This window comes from Alosa alosa, chromosome 21, assembly GCF_017589495.1.
Source record: "Alosa alosa isolate M-15738 ecotype Scorff River chromosome 21, AALO_Geno_1.1, whole genome shotgun sequence".
Lineage (NCBI taxonomy): Eukaryota > Metazoa > Chordata > Actinopteri > Clupeiformes > Clupeidae > Alosa > Alosa alosa.
The window spans coordinates 14,352,417-14,366,856 of record NC_063209.1 but is presented as its reverse complement, the minus strand read 5'-3'; the positions used below and the strand labels follow the sequence as shown (position 1 = coordinate 14,366,856).

The window sequence follows — 14,440 nt, the reverse complement described above, 5'->3', positions numbered from 1 at the left end:
TTTTCATTAAGTGATGACTGACTATAGTCACTATAGTCTGATTAGCACTCCTTTGATAGTATTCAGTATGTACTATATAGTACACTCCTTTGATAGTATTCAGTATGTACATTGTACTTGGTGTACAATGCTAGACTTTCAAAGCACCACACACCCACTGATTTACAGCAGCAATCGTGGTCAGAAAATTAGCCTGGATCTCTGCAAAGGTCTATATCTTCTCTTTCTGCCATCCACACACACAAGTCAAGGTGAACTAACTTGTTGAAACAATAACATAAAACATCATCAGTCAAGCTATTCATAGCCCATTTATGTCATTGCATTGGGCCCTACATGAAGAGGCTGTTATATCACCAAAGCCATGAGCACCAGATGCCAGGGAAATCATCACTCTGTTAGACAATGACCTGAGAAGGATCTGTCTCCCACGGAACCTCAGAGTCAGAGTTCTTTCCTTTCAACCTCAATTCCTGTACACTCTCTTCTCAATTGTCTCATTTCCTTTTCTCTTTCCATCTCTCTCTCTCTCTCTCTCTCTCTCTCTCTCTCTCTCTCTCTCTCTCTCTCTCTGTCTCTCTCTCTCTCTCTCTCTCTCTCTGCCACTTTACTGGAGTTGATATTGGCATCCCTAAGGAGGGACTGGCACAGGAACGATGCCCGCACAGCAGAGGGGTAATGCCAAGCTGGCAAGGTTCAGGCTGCATCTGGCCAAATAGACATCTGTCACACACACACACACATACACACACACACACACACACACACACACACACACACACACACACACACACACACACACACACACACACGCCCATGAGAGACGGGTGTGTCATCGTAAAAGTATCTCCGGCCTGGAAACAGGTGGACTGTCCTTCGTACTCCTCCTTGCTCTTGTTCTCTCTCTCTCCCACCCTCCCTCTCTCTGTCTAAATTCATCCTCTATTCTTTAGTTCACATTGCTTTATTGGCAAAGTAATATATAACGTATCTAACTTTGTGTAATGCATGTGTGCACTCTGGGTATGGCTGGTGCAACAAAGAAAGGGGGAGAGAGATTGTTCAGGTCAAGGCATCATGAGTGAATGTATTTCTCTCTTTCTTGCTCACAGTCTCACACACACACACACACACACACACACACACACACAGAAATAGAGAAAGAGAGATAGAGAGAGAATGACAGAGAGAGTGAGAGAGAGAGACAGAGAGATTCACAGTGAAAAACAGATACACACACTCACACAAGTAGGCTACAATTTACATCAAAGTATGTGTGGCAGAAATGAAAAACAGCTCTGTGAGGAATGGGCTTAAACAGTGCCTGTGGCGACCCCTTCTCTCTCTATGGGACTCCCTCTTCCCCAGTGGGGATAAAACACCCTCCCTTCAGCCCACCGGCTTTGAAGGGGCCATTTATTCTACTGGACGTGCTGTAAACCTCAAACGTTAGGATGTAGGGAGCATGCGACGAGGCTTGTACGCTCTACTGTATAAAATAGGCCTGTAGGCTAGCTTGTACTCTCTACTGTATAAAATAGGCCTGTAGGCTAGCTTGTACTCTCTACTGTATAAAATAGGCCTGTAGGCTAGCTTGTACTCTCTACTGTATAAAATAGGCCTGTAGGCTAGCTTGTACTCTCTACTGTATAAAATAGGCCTGTAGGCTAGCTTGTACTCTCTACTGTATAAAATAGGCCTGTAGGCTAGCTTGTACTCTCTACTGTATAAAATAGGCCTGTAGGCTAGCTTGTACTCTCTACTGTATAAAATAGGCCTGTAGGCTAGCTTGTACTCTCTACTGTATAAAATAGGCCTGTAGGCTAGCTTGTACTCTCTACTGTATAAAATAGGCCTGTAGGCTAGCTTGTACTCTCTACTGTATAAAATAGGCCTGTAGGCTAGCTTGTACTCTCTACTGTATAAAATAGGCCTGTAGGCTAGCTTGTACTCTCTACTGTATAAAATAGGCCTGTAGGCTAGCTTGTACTCTCTACTGTATAAAATAGGCCTGTAGGCTAGCTTGTACTCTCTACTGTATAAAATAGGCCTGTAGGCTAGCTTGTACTCTCTACTGTATAAAATAGGCCTGTAGGCTAGCTTGTACTCTCTACTGTATAAAATAGGCCTGTAGGCTAGCTTGTACTCTCTACTGTATAAAATAGGCCTGTAGGCTAGCTTGTACTCTCTACTGTATAAAATAGGCCTGTAGGCTAGCTTGTACTCTCTACTGTATAAAATAGGCCTGTAGGCTAGCTTGTACTCTCTACTGTATAAAATAGGCCTGTAGGCTAGCTTGTACTCTCTACTGTATAAAATAGGCCTGTAGGCTAGCTTGTACTCTCTACTGTATAAAATAGGCCTGTAGGCTAGCTTGTACTCTCTACTGTATAAAATAGGCCTGTAGGCTAGCTTGTACTCTCTACTGTATAAAATAGGCCTGTAGGCTAGCTTGTACTCTCTACTGTATAAAATAGGCCTGTAGGCTAGCTTGTACTCTCTACTGGCTTATGCGGCTCTACTGTATAAAATAGGCCTGTAGGCTAGCTTGTACTCTCTACTGTATAAAATAGGCCTGTAGGCTAGCCTGTCCGCTCCCCTCAACACACAGCTGTTCATTAGCGCTGATGACAGCAGCCTGGACACATTTAGATCAAGCAGCTTCTGCCAAGATATGCAACAACTGCAGTTACTCTGTTTGTGTGTGTGTGTGTGTGTGTGTTCCCTTCTCTAACCAATATGTGTGAATTGCGTGATTGGTTTTACTTCCTTATTTTAACACGACTCATCCACCTCTGACTAGTTGACGTGGAGCATCTCTCTCTTACGAGAAACCACAAGCGCCGATGGCACAGCACAACATTGAGCAACACATTTATATACACATTCAACAAATCAAAGCTAAAGTTGGCTGTCATAACTATATCTATTAAAGCATTAAGCAAGTCAAAGCTAAAATTAGCTGCCATATTCATGTCTCTTTAAGCATTGAGCAAATCAAGGCTAAAGTTAGCTAAGACATTTACAGTCTATCTATCTACTACACTGTTTTCCCTCCAAGGCCACTCTCTGCTGTTCTGCCTGCCCAATAATACTCAGTCAGCAGTGAAACAGGAAGAGCTCAAACAGTCTCACGCCGTGTTCAGACCCCTCTACTCACGGCTAAGCAGCTTCCCTAAGGAGTCATATAACATCCCAGCACCCCCACCCTGACTCTCCATTTAATACTGGCTTTTTTGATTGGCCAGACAGAGAGGTGAAAGGTCAGGTCTGAGCCATCCCATCCCAGCTGTGGCATGGCCATGTGGGATTCTCTTAACAATAAGACTGGTGGAAAATCTGGGAGGAGTCTTCCTCGTTAGAGGCATCCTTAACCTCTGGCCTGGCACTATACACATTTGGCATTTTCATTTTGGCTCAACTCAGCAATTATTTAATGAGCAGCCCGTGGTTTGGGGTCCTAAACTGCAGGAAGGGTGTTGTTTTACAAACAACAAAAAATCACCCTCAGTGCTATGATACTGCTGATGTTTTACAAGCGTGAGATTTCCGAGCAAAGAATCCGCTGTTCTCTCAATCCGCCCGACTTAACGATCACTGCTGGCTTGAATGCTGTGTGATAAGGTGAGGGGATGCCCAAAGCCAGAATGCACACTCAAGAATGCACTTTCAAGAATGCCCCACAGAAACACAAACGCCTCTTTGATTGCTTTCCTACATCAGTGACTTTGAAGGGTTGGCTGAATTTGTCTTTTCTTTGTTTTGTTCCTAAACCCAATTATCAGCTCATTTCCCTGTGACACTGGCACCGCTCACTTCACCAAAGGCTCTTGTATCAGACAAGTGGGTCAACCCTGCCAAAAGAAGATGATTCACAGACCATCATGTGACCATTTCATCACCATCCTTCCAGAGAGAGAAACAAGGGACAATTTTTTTAGAACTTGCAAACCTTAGGCATACTAGTGGAGAGCAATACGAACCATATAAGAGTGAAAGCAAGATGCTCATCTTAAATGACAAAGAATCAAAACACTGTCTAGACACTGTGTAGGCACTTTAGGCCATACTGCCTACAAACCCTTTTTTATGTTAATCAAGACACAACTGGAATAAAGGCTATAGGCCTTGGTTGCTATAGGGGGGGCTATAAGCCTATCCAATTTCCAATGTATACCTATTATGCGTTTTATTGTCCAATGTCTACCTACTATGCGTTCTATTGTCTCTTAGACCAGAAATGGCAAACAAATGCTTTATAGACCTTTATTATTAGCCTACGACGAAATTGCTTTGAAGTCGACTATCTAGATAGGGTGGAGCATAGCCGGGCATAGCCTATCCAAAATGGAAACTTTGTTTCATTCATTCGTTTAGTCGGGACTTTAAAGCGCTCATCGCTCCCAGACAGCCTGTGGGATAATGAAGTAGGCTACTAGCATAATCTAGAGCAACATATACGACAAACAGTAAATGCAGACCAACTTCAAAAGTACATTTATTTATACAGCATTTTACTGAAAACTATTCCTGAATTTAAGCCTGCCAGACTCTCCTCTCTGGCGGTACAATCCCAACTCCAGCTGTTCCCACATCTGCTGACACAAAGCATTTGGAACCTTTCGCCAGAAAATGGACTTGAGTCTACTCATAACGGCACTCAACACGTAGCCTCAAGTTCTCAAGTTCAGACAAATTCGATTTTATGGAATTATGAATGTCAGCAATTTTACTTACCATGCCAAAATAACAGAATCCACTCTTATCTTATAGACCCCTTTTGCGTAGATTTGATCCAAACAAACGCTTCCAAAGACCTACGGCACTATATGCATTCCTCTTCGTTTCCTTAAACTGGCACAGCAACCTCGTAGCTATATCTGTGAAATCGTTTTAAAAAGTGTTTGAAAGCAGTTATTGCAAAGCAGCCTAGCACCGTTTACATTAGTTAGCCGTGTTTAGTTCCAGAGGTAAGGTATAAACCACTCCTAGTTCATTCGGGCGCTTTGTCCAGCATGATGTCACAGGGGGACGAGATCCCACCTACCACCCCCACCCAACCCCCGCGCAATGTTAACCATTTAGGCTATGCTTGCTGAGCAACAAGTCAAAGCGGGTGTTATAACGGTGTCATGCAGGCAGACCACTTTTAGTGAAAAACAAATAGACAACCTATAAATCGTAAAATAGGCTACACTATAGCCTAAAGAATATTCATCAATGTGAAAATTAATTAATGAGTGGGACAACCTGTAGCCTAGGCTACACGAAAGTAATAGTGATCACATAGCCTATAGCCGTATGATAAACGTGGATTTTATAGCCTACACAATATTAAAATTCCACGCAGCCTCAGATCAGCATGAGAATGAAGCAGGACACATCTGGAAAAGGCCTGTCAACGCATTAGCAGGAAAAGTAATCTGGATATTTTTTGGGCCGGCTTGGTTTCCTGGTTTCCTGCATTCATCCTCTCGTCATTCCTTTCCTTCTGTTTCTCGCCTCCTCCCTCTTTATTAATCTAGAGCTGCTTCTTCATGTTCCCTGAGGAGGATGTTGTTTTTGAACATTTATAAATGAGGGAAATCTTTCACCTTTTTTCCTGGAATAAAAGTGCCCTGCCTAGTCTTGGAGCAAAAGGGCAGGGTCATCACTCGGAAACAGCACGTTATTATTTCTCCATAGGCTGTACTGGGGAAAGACGTTGGGCCCTGGACGTGCTGATTGTTATATAACACTGACCGGCCTATAGGACTAATAAAAACATCATAATGGGATAACCCTGTGTGCCAGACAGCCATGCAGTAGCCTACACCACCGTCCCATGCAGCTATACCACTCTTGTTTGTTGCTGTCCTGCACATCTTATCTAGCATCATTGACACCAGCGCCTTCTCAATTGAGTGTGAGTCTGGAAAAAGTTAATTGACTTACGACGTCCAGCAGGGGCGTTACCAGCAGTGAAATTAAACTTAAATTGGTGCATTAAACTCTTACCTTCAATGGCCTCTTGGCCAGAGGGACCTGCACAGCAAATCCCAAATTTGTCGAAAGTTGGGTATGGGTAGGTATTCCCAGGCTACATCATATCCCATCACATGCTAGATGTTCATGTTTAGCTCTCAGATTGTTTTGTGAAAGTGCAGAACAAGCCACAAGCCACATGCATCAGAGGAAATTAAATGAAATTAAATAATAATCCACTACTTTCATGTCTCTAGAGAATGATATAAAGGCCCTATAGTGCAGGGCGATATGTAGCAAAAAAAAGGTGTTTGGAACATTTCATATAGATTTTTGCAAATTATGTTTTTTCACTTCTTCAGACCCTATAGTTTGCAAAATTTTCCTTTTTTTCCCCAGACTGCACAGGTCCAAAATCCTAGATGGCGGATAGATATATCACCAAAAATTGCAAACAATCGCCTTTTTAAACATTTTAAATGGATATATGTTAGGTATTATCATTATATAGGCCTACATACATTTTCTAATACACAGGCAAGGAGGCATTGGACCGGGGGGTGGGGTGGGGGGGGGCTTTGTTGGTTGGTTGTCACTGGGATGGAGAGCTAGAGTTCAGCTGCAGGAAATAAGCTTCCTCTGAACCTGCTGTGCGCCTTATCGCTTGCATCGCTTGCCCTGGATGGCCATGGCCTCAATGGAGGGGAGTGAGGAAATGGTGATGCGTTGGGCAGTTTTCACCATCCTCTGCAGTGCTTTTCGGTCGTAGGCAGAGCAGTTGCCATACCAAACTGTGACACAGTTGGTAAGGATACGCTTGATGGTACAGGGGTAGAAGTTCACTAGGATCTGAGGAGGCCGGTGGACATTCTTTAGCCTCCTCAGATAGAAGAGATGCTGGTAAGCCTTCTTGATCAGGGTAAAGGTGTTTACCCTGATCACCCAGGAATCTGAAGACACCCAGAAATCTGAAGCTGGTGATACACTCCACTTCAGTCCCATTGATGAGAATGGGGGTGTGTGCTAGCTTTAGACTTTCTGAAGTCCACAATGATCTTTGATCTTCAATAATTCTGTTAACAGGACTTGCCGGAAATTGTGGGAACATATGAATTTGTTGATTATATGCAAGCCTAATGCTGTCCATTACAGCTAAGTCTGCCTTCATCCATGAATTGTGACTGGTTTCAGAAACAGCATCCTCTGAACAATCTACAGAGTAGCTCAGTGCAATTAACACACACATTGGATAGCATCTTAATAGATGGCATGGCTGTTGTGCAGGAGATGGTTGTCAGGAAAAGTGACATAAATGCTTCTTTGAAAATGTTGAAAGTAAGGCACGAGGCTACAATGACATATACTTATTATTTAACAACTATACCATCACAAACTCCATGAAAGACAGGACGAGACAGGTCCATACAATGGGAAAAGCACATGATAAGGGATAAAAAATACAAGACTCCACACCAAAGACTTTAAAGCTTTCCTGGGATCGAAGGAAACCAAAGCCAACCTCGTCCTCTACCTTGCTCATAAAGCTGTTGAACTATGTAAACTGCCAGTCACAGTTCACACACACAAAGGTGGCAGTAACAGTAAGTCATTTTGGCAAAACCCCACATATCTACACGTCACACAGATGTATTGGTGCTTGCCCTTCGCAGGGTACCAGATATCAACAAAGACAGTCTCATTATCATGGCCACTGGAGAACGTCGACAAAAGATACATCTCAGCCTAGAAATCTTGACGCACCCTAGCGGCAGCAAATGTAATTTGCAGCCAGGGTAGTCTAGCAACTCTCCGTTGGCTTGTGAGGTGGAAAAACCAAACTTCGGTCAGGCCAATCACATCGTGTATAGAGTCGATGGACCTATCGGGTATCCTATTGTATCCTATCCTATCAGGAAATTGAAAGTCAACCGTTTGTCCCGCCATTTACTGTTTATCCCGTGGGAAAGGAAAGGTTTCTGTTTCAAGTCAATCAAGTCATGATGGTGTCATTAACACACTTTAGGCTTGTAGTAGGTCCTCATCCATCTCCAGACGTGTTAGCTGGATGTGAGAAAAAAATTGTTTTCAAACAGTTAAAGCCCTTCGGTGGAACATGTTTAAAACTCTAAAACCCAACCAGGGAGTGGAAAAACTCGGGAACTAGGGAAATCCCATCCCTATGATTGCCCTACCATCGCCTATTGCTGTCCCCATGCTCGGATTCCTGCCCGCACAGCCTAGCGACCCACTACTTGCCCGATGACAACTCCTAATTCCTATGGACAATTCATCCCCTACACTGGACTATTTGAACTTAACACTAAATAGAATTCATGCATTGTCATACTGGTTATGTAACCATCCAACCACTTTGTAACATATACCTCAGGTGGCTCTAAATACCATGTTCTATTTTCTGTATGTAGACCTTACTGTCCTGTAACTGACCCCAGGCAGATGGATCAGGCCCTTGAGTCGTGGATCTGCTTGAGATTTCATCCTATATGTTTCTCCAATTCTTGTGAGTTTTTCCTCGCCCCTGTCTCAATGTTTAACACTCTGTAAAGCGCCATGAGACATGTGTAATGTTTTGACGCTCTATAAGTGAAATTAAATTGAAATTGAAATTCTGAGAGCACACAGGCAAGCAAATGTTTGGGCACAAGCTACAGTGGTTGCTCCAAAGATTCTTAATTCACTATCACTGGGATGGAGACAAATTGTTGATGGGCAATGGGCTCCTGTTCTGTCAAAACTTCCACCAGCACCAGAGGCTGTTGTGGAACTTGTGAAGTGTTGTTGTCTTGCCAGCCAATGCAGTAGAAGGTGTTCTTGGAAGAGTAACAACTTACCATTCACACAACTTTGCAGGTGTAAAGGCTCTGAGGAGATGTGCACCAATATCAAAAAGACAGTGACAGTGGTGAGGATAAATACTTGAATGACTGACAATGTTTTGTTGAACTCTTCAATAATGAAACAAGATGCAGACTTTTTTTTTATTTTTTTCCATTTTTTCTCCAATTTTTTTGACAAATGATGAAATACATCTTTTAAAATAGTCTGTATCTCACTTATCTACCTTATTAGGTGTATATTTATGAAAAAGCTGACCACTTTAAACCTTTATATTATTTTTTCCGCATATATTGTCCGCCATCTTAAATTTTGGCAGTGAAAATGAAGAAAAAAATTGGAAACAGGTTGTTTTGTATTCAATGGGGTCCTAGCAAGTAAAAAATCACCAGTTGCAAAAATCTAAATGAACCGTTCCTAAAATTACACAATTCCCCTAACTACCCTCCCAGCTCTGCCAGTGCGTAATAGACATGTTTCAATAAATGGCAGTTCTCATACTTGAATGACCTGGTACTGCCTTGTTTTAAGAGATCTGTATTTCTTTCAGCACAGCCATCTCCTCTTCAGGAGTACTCCAGCACACCCTGTGCGGGCACTATGTGTGGTTCTAAATCACTAGTGCTCTATCAATACCCTCCTGACTGGGCTTTTTCAGGAACATCAGAAGCTTACTTCTCCAGCCCTTCAATCAGTTAATGAACTCTGTGTGTGTGTGTGTGTGTGTGTGTGTGTGTGTGTGTGTGTGTGTGTGCGTGTGCGTGCATGCGTGCGTGTGTCGAGAAAAGCGCTATATAAATGTAACGTGTTAACGTTGTGTGTGGTTGTGTGAATGCAGTCTTGCACTTACTCTAAGGCAACTTTTAATGACCTGTTTCATTATACATTAGAGACACACCCCAGAAGTTGAGATTGAGGCACATGCCCATTACAGATCAGAAAGGCTGACACTATGAATTGAATTGTGGACTAGCATTATATATTATATTATATTATTATATTATAATATTATATATAATATTATATATTAAATATCTGATATATACAGTATTACAGTAACCCAATTGCCATTAAGTTTACGAGAGAAGAGTTAAACATTTGAGTTGACAATTTACGTTATATTATCAAATTGCATACAAATTCATTTTGATGAGAAATGTGGTCATGAGGGAGGGATTGCTCTTGTTGTGGCAGAGGCTCTGAGAGCTGCTTCCTCTTCGAAGCCTCTCAGACGCTCAACTGCACAGCCTCCTTTGCCCCGACAACAAGCAAAGCCAAATAAAAAAAAAATCTAATAAAAAATCACGCCTTAATTCAACATAAAAAAGACAAAAACATTACCTTGAATATGAAATAAAATAAATAATTCCAACATGAAAAAGTGCATGAGAGCCTTACATGGCCCAGTATAATATGTAATAATATTCTTGAGGCAATAGACAACCATGACAGTAGTGTGATCAAAGCTTTGTGGAAAGAAATCACCAATCAGTCAATTATCCGGGTAGAGACGAGGGTTACATTTTTAATTGGACAAATACTGACTAAACACTTGGGGCCAAGGATGGAGTCCTTTTGTATTCACAACTGCCTGCTCCTGGTCTGTAGCCTGTGAATGTTCAAATTCAAATGACAAGGGATAAAAATAGAATTATCTTAATGGTAATACCTATCAAGGAATAGCACACCAGACCATTAACTATAGAAACCAATATCGTTAGGAACAATTTATATCACATAAACCTATAAACATAAACATGTTACTTAAAAAAAAAAACTTTTAGGTGATTCCCTCCCCCTGTCCTCTAAGCCTAAATACAGACCTAAAAAGTCAATTTAAAACCCATAAACATGTCAAGAGTAATGTTGTCATGCTGTTTGTAATACAGCAACAACATTTACATTTCTAAAACTATTAATACTTATAGCAAAACTACTCACTGAGTTCGCAAAACTAAAAGCCCAAACACTGCTTTGCATTCAGTTTGCAATTTTGTGTAACACACACTTTGCACAACTGTAGGCACAATCTACAGCACATTCTTTTTGCAGAACTGTAAACACAACTCACTGCTTTACACTCAATTTCCAAATTCCAAATTTCCAAACACACTCCTAGCAAATCTATACACATGTATGGTTATTATTTACACTATTTTGCCAACTCTCTGGCACACTTTCTCATGTGAAAACTGTTTTAAATAATTACTTCACTTTGCAATCAGCCTAAGCACTATAAATAAGCTACAGGTCATGTACAATGGGTACAATGGAGGGAGCAGGAAGAGTGAGAAGAGAATTAGAGGAGGCCGAAGAATAGGATGTCGAGGTGAAGAAGTAGGAGGAAGAAGAGGAGGAAGATGACGCAGAGGTGAAGAAGTGAGAGGGAGAAGATGACAAGGACAAGGAGGTGAAGTTAGAGGAAGAGGACAAGGAGGAGCAAGAGGAGGATGAGGAGGGGGAAGAGGAAGGGTTAGAAGAGAAAGAAATATCCCTTTTACAGGCAAAAAAATCAGTCTACATGTGGGGATATTCTCATGTCAGGCCTGGATACGGCATTCCAGAATATATTTTCCCTGGTGCCTTGGACTAGGACATTGCATGTGATGTAGGCGAAATTTTGAGACACTATGTAGACTGATTTTTTTTTGTCTCAGTGAAATTGCTATTTTGTGTTTTGACTTGGAAAAACACACTTGTGTTTGTTTTGATGTGTGTAAATAAACACCAATATTTGAAGTTTGGATCCCTGTATGTTTACAGAACTATGACAAATGTATGACCTCAAACTGACATAGTCTACCTTGTGCAAAGAGAAAGCAAAAGCCAGATATGTTTTTTATTCATACCATCAGTGTGTAGTTAGCACATTGTGTGCTTATTATTGTGATGGCTTGTGTTTACTGTTTGATACGATACGAAGCAAGGTTTGTTAGCTTTTGCAAGATAACTACAGTGTTTTGCTGATTGGGTGAAAGGTTTTCCTATTTGTGTGTAGAGTTTTGCAAAAAAAGCTATAGTTACAAAAAATGTGCTTAAAGGGACACCAGGCAAGCCTGATGCTTTTTCTCTAAGAAACTCCCCCTTGCTCGGTCTGAAGCTCTTTTCCTTTTCTTTGCGTCTTCCGTTAAGGGTTTTCGCTGCTTCTTCGCCGGCTCTGCCATTATACACACGTTTGCAACAATCTCTAGCATTTCGTTAGCCTGCCTCTGTGCTGTAAACTGATCCTGCTTCGGTCGATGGGTAGGATACACCGGTAGGATACACCACAAGTGGGATATTCTTCCTACAGGCAGTAGGGGCGGGCGAGAGAGCCTTCATTCGCACCGTAATGAGTCATTTAACCATATACCGACTTACGAAGATGATTAATTAACACGAAAACATTGCCTGGTGTCCCTTTAACCAATCAGAAAAAACTGTAAGCAGGTTTTCTCTTCAAGACTTAATATATGCACTAATACAAAACCGCCAGGAGATGTCAGTGTTATGTTGTTTTTTCAAACAATACATCAGGGCAATTACATATCGGGCCCTTTTTTGGCGATCAGAAATGGATGGTCATAGGCGCAAAATTAATAGACATTAAAGGCGTGGCCAGTCCACATTCACTAATTTAATGGCGTGATTTTGTGATCGAACACTGGTCGCAAAAGCGTTGTTCTTATGTTTCTTACAGTTTTTCTCCATTGCTAAAACCCATTGGCTGAACAAAGTTGTTCAGTCTGTTGTCAAAACCTTAAACCATTTCACATGGTAAAACACAATTTGCAGATCTCACTTACACATTCTCATTCTCAAAACACATTCTGCACTCTAATACACTCATCCGTACTGGTAAACACAAGTGTCAACAATAAAATACAAATAGAGACACAACCACTCAAAATTGATTTCACTTGTTTCAAATTAGGTGACACAACCAATATAAGCCAGTTCAGAGAGCAAACGGGTTGTGTCAGGAGGGAAAATATTGTTTGTGATGTCGACAAAGTGCTCTGGCCTGAATCACAGTATCACATAGACAAAGGACAAGTTTGTGAGATGCAGGGTAGGCCTACAGTACTGTAAAAATAGGGGTACAGGGAGGAGAAAGAACAAAACAAATCGCAAAGAGCAAAGTAATTACTGATCAATTTTGAGCTACTATTCCGTCCACTCTACCATAAAGGCATGATTGGTGGAGTGCTGCACTGATGTTTGTCCTTTACAATTCTCTCACTTTCTCAAAGGAACTCAGGATCTCATTCATAGTGACCATTGGGTCCTTGGTTACTGGGGTCTGACCAAGGTCCTTTGTCTCGGATTATTCTATTCGTTTGGCTGAGCGTCCAGATGTAGGAAGACTGTTGGTTGTTTCAAACTTTACCATTTGAGAATTATGGAGGCTACCGTACTCTTGGGCACTTTCAATGCTGCAGAAATGTTCTTGTATCCTTGCTCAGATCTGTCTTCACACAGCCCTGTCTCGCAGGTCTACTGACAATTCTCTCGACCTTGTGGCTTGGTTCACTCTGACATACACCATCAACTGTGAGACCTTATATAAAGAGATGTCTGCCTTTCATAATAATGTCCAGTGAATTCATTTAGGCACAGGTAGACTCCAATCAAGTTGTAGAGGCATCTCAAGAACCATTGATAGAAGTAGGATGCTCTAGAGCTCAATGGAAAGTGTCATAACAAAGGGTCTGAATACTTATGTAAATTGAATATTTCAACACAATCGAAACACCCCAATTGATGAAAAAAATGAATTGAATCTATTTTAAGACGAGTCTGAAACAACAAAATGTGGAAAACTTGAAATGGTCTGAAAACTTTCGGGTTGCACTAGATGCCCGATAGGTGCCCAAAAAGCGTTACAATATGGCCGCCGTGTGGAGGGACTTGCCTAAAAGGACGTTGGTTTCATTCCATTTTGTCAGAGAAATATACGTCATATTTAGTTCAATATAGGCCTACTGTACCAGTGCACAAATACAAAATAACTGTGGAATCAGTTTTCAGGATCTGCAGTGTTAAGGAGTATGAGGTTTTTGGTTGAGTATGAGGTTTTTGGTTGAGTTTGAGTACCGTATACAGTTACTTTGGGATTCAGGCAAGAACACATGGTTAGGATAGTTCTTTAGCAAATACATACATACATACATACATACATACATACATACATACATAAATACATACATACATACATACATACATACATACATACATACATACATACATACATACATACATAGACTCTGTAAATAAATAAGATTAAAAATAAACCATGCAATGTATACACATTTAAGTCAATTTATTAATTTATTTAAATCAATTTATTCATTGTCTACTCTATACTTTGCACTTTTCTTCTTCTTTTTGCACTTCTGGTTAAACGCAAACTGCATTTTGTTGTCTTTGTACTTATACTCAATGACAATAAAGTGGAATCTAATCTTAAATCTAATCATTTTGGTAAAATAATAAAACATCGGCCATATAAGAAACTGTAGAATAAGCAACACGTATATAGTACATGTATGCACTTTCAAAACAAATTTATTTATTCCTTTTGGTCTTAATCTGCGGTGTCCCGCAGGGGTTAACCCCCCCATTCCAAATCATTTTTATA

The 14,440-nt window shown here is 41.1% G+C and overlaps 1 protein-coding gene across 1 annotated transcript in view; it reads right to left on the bottom strand.

Annotated features, from left to right (window-relative positions):
• The window catches only part of cd276 (CD276 molecule), a 144,932-nt gene extending 139,936 nt beyond the window's left edge, over positions 1–4,996 (bottom strand). Inside the window, exon 1 of the mRNA XM_048232172.1 lies at positions 4,738–4,996. The gene's annotated coding sequence lies outside the window, so the exon portion shown is untranslated. The remainder of the gene's footprint in view (positions 1–4,737) is intronic.
• Between the last annotated feature and the right edge of the window lie 9,444 nt (positions 4,997–14,440).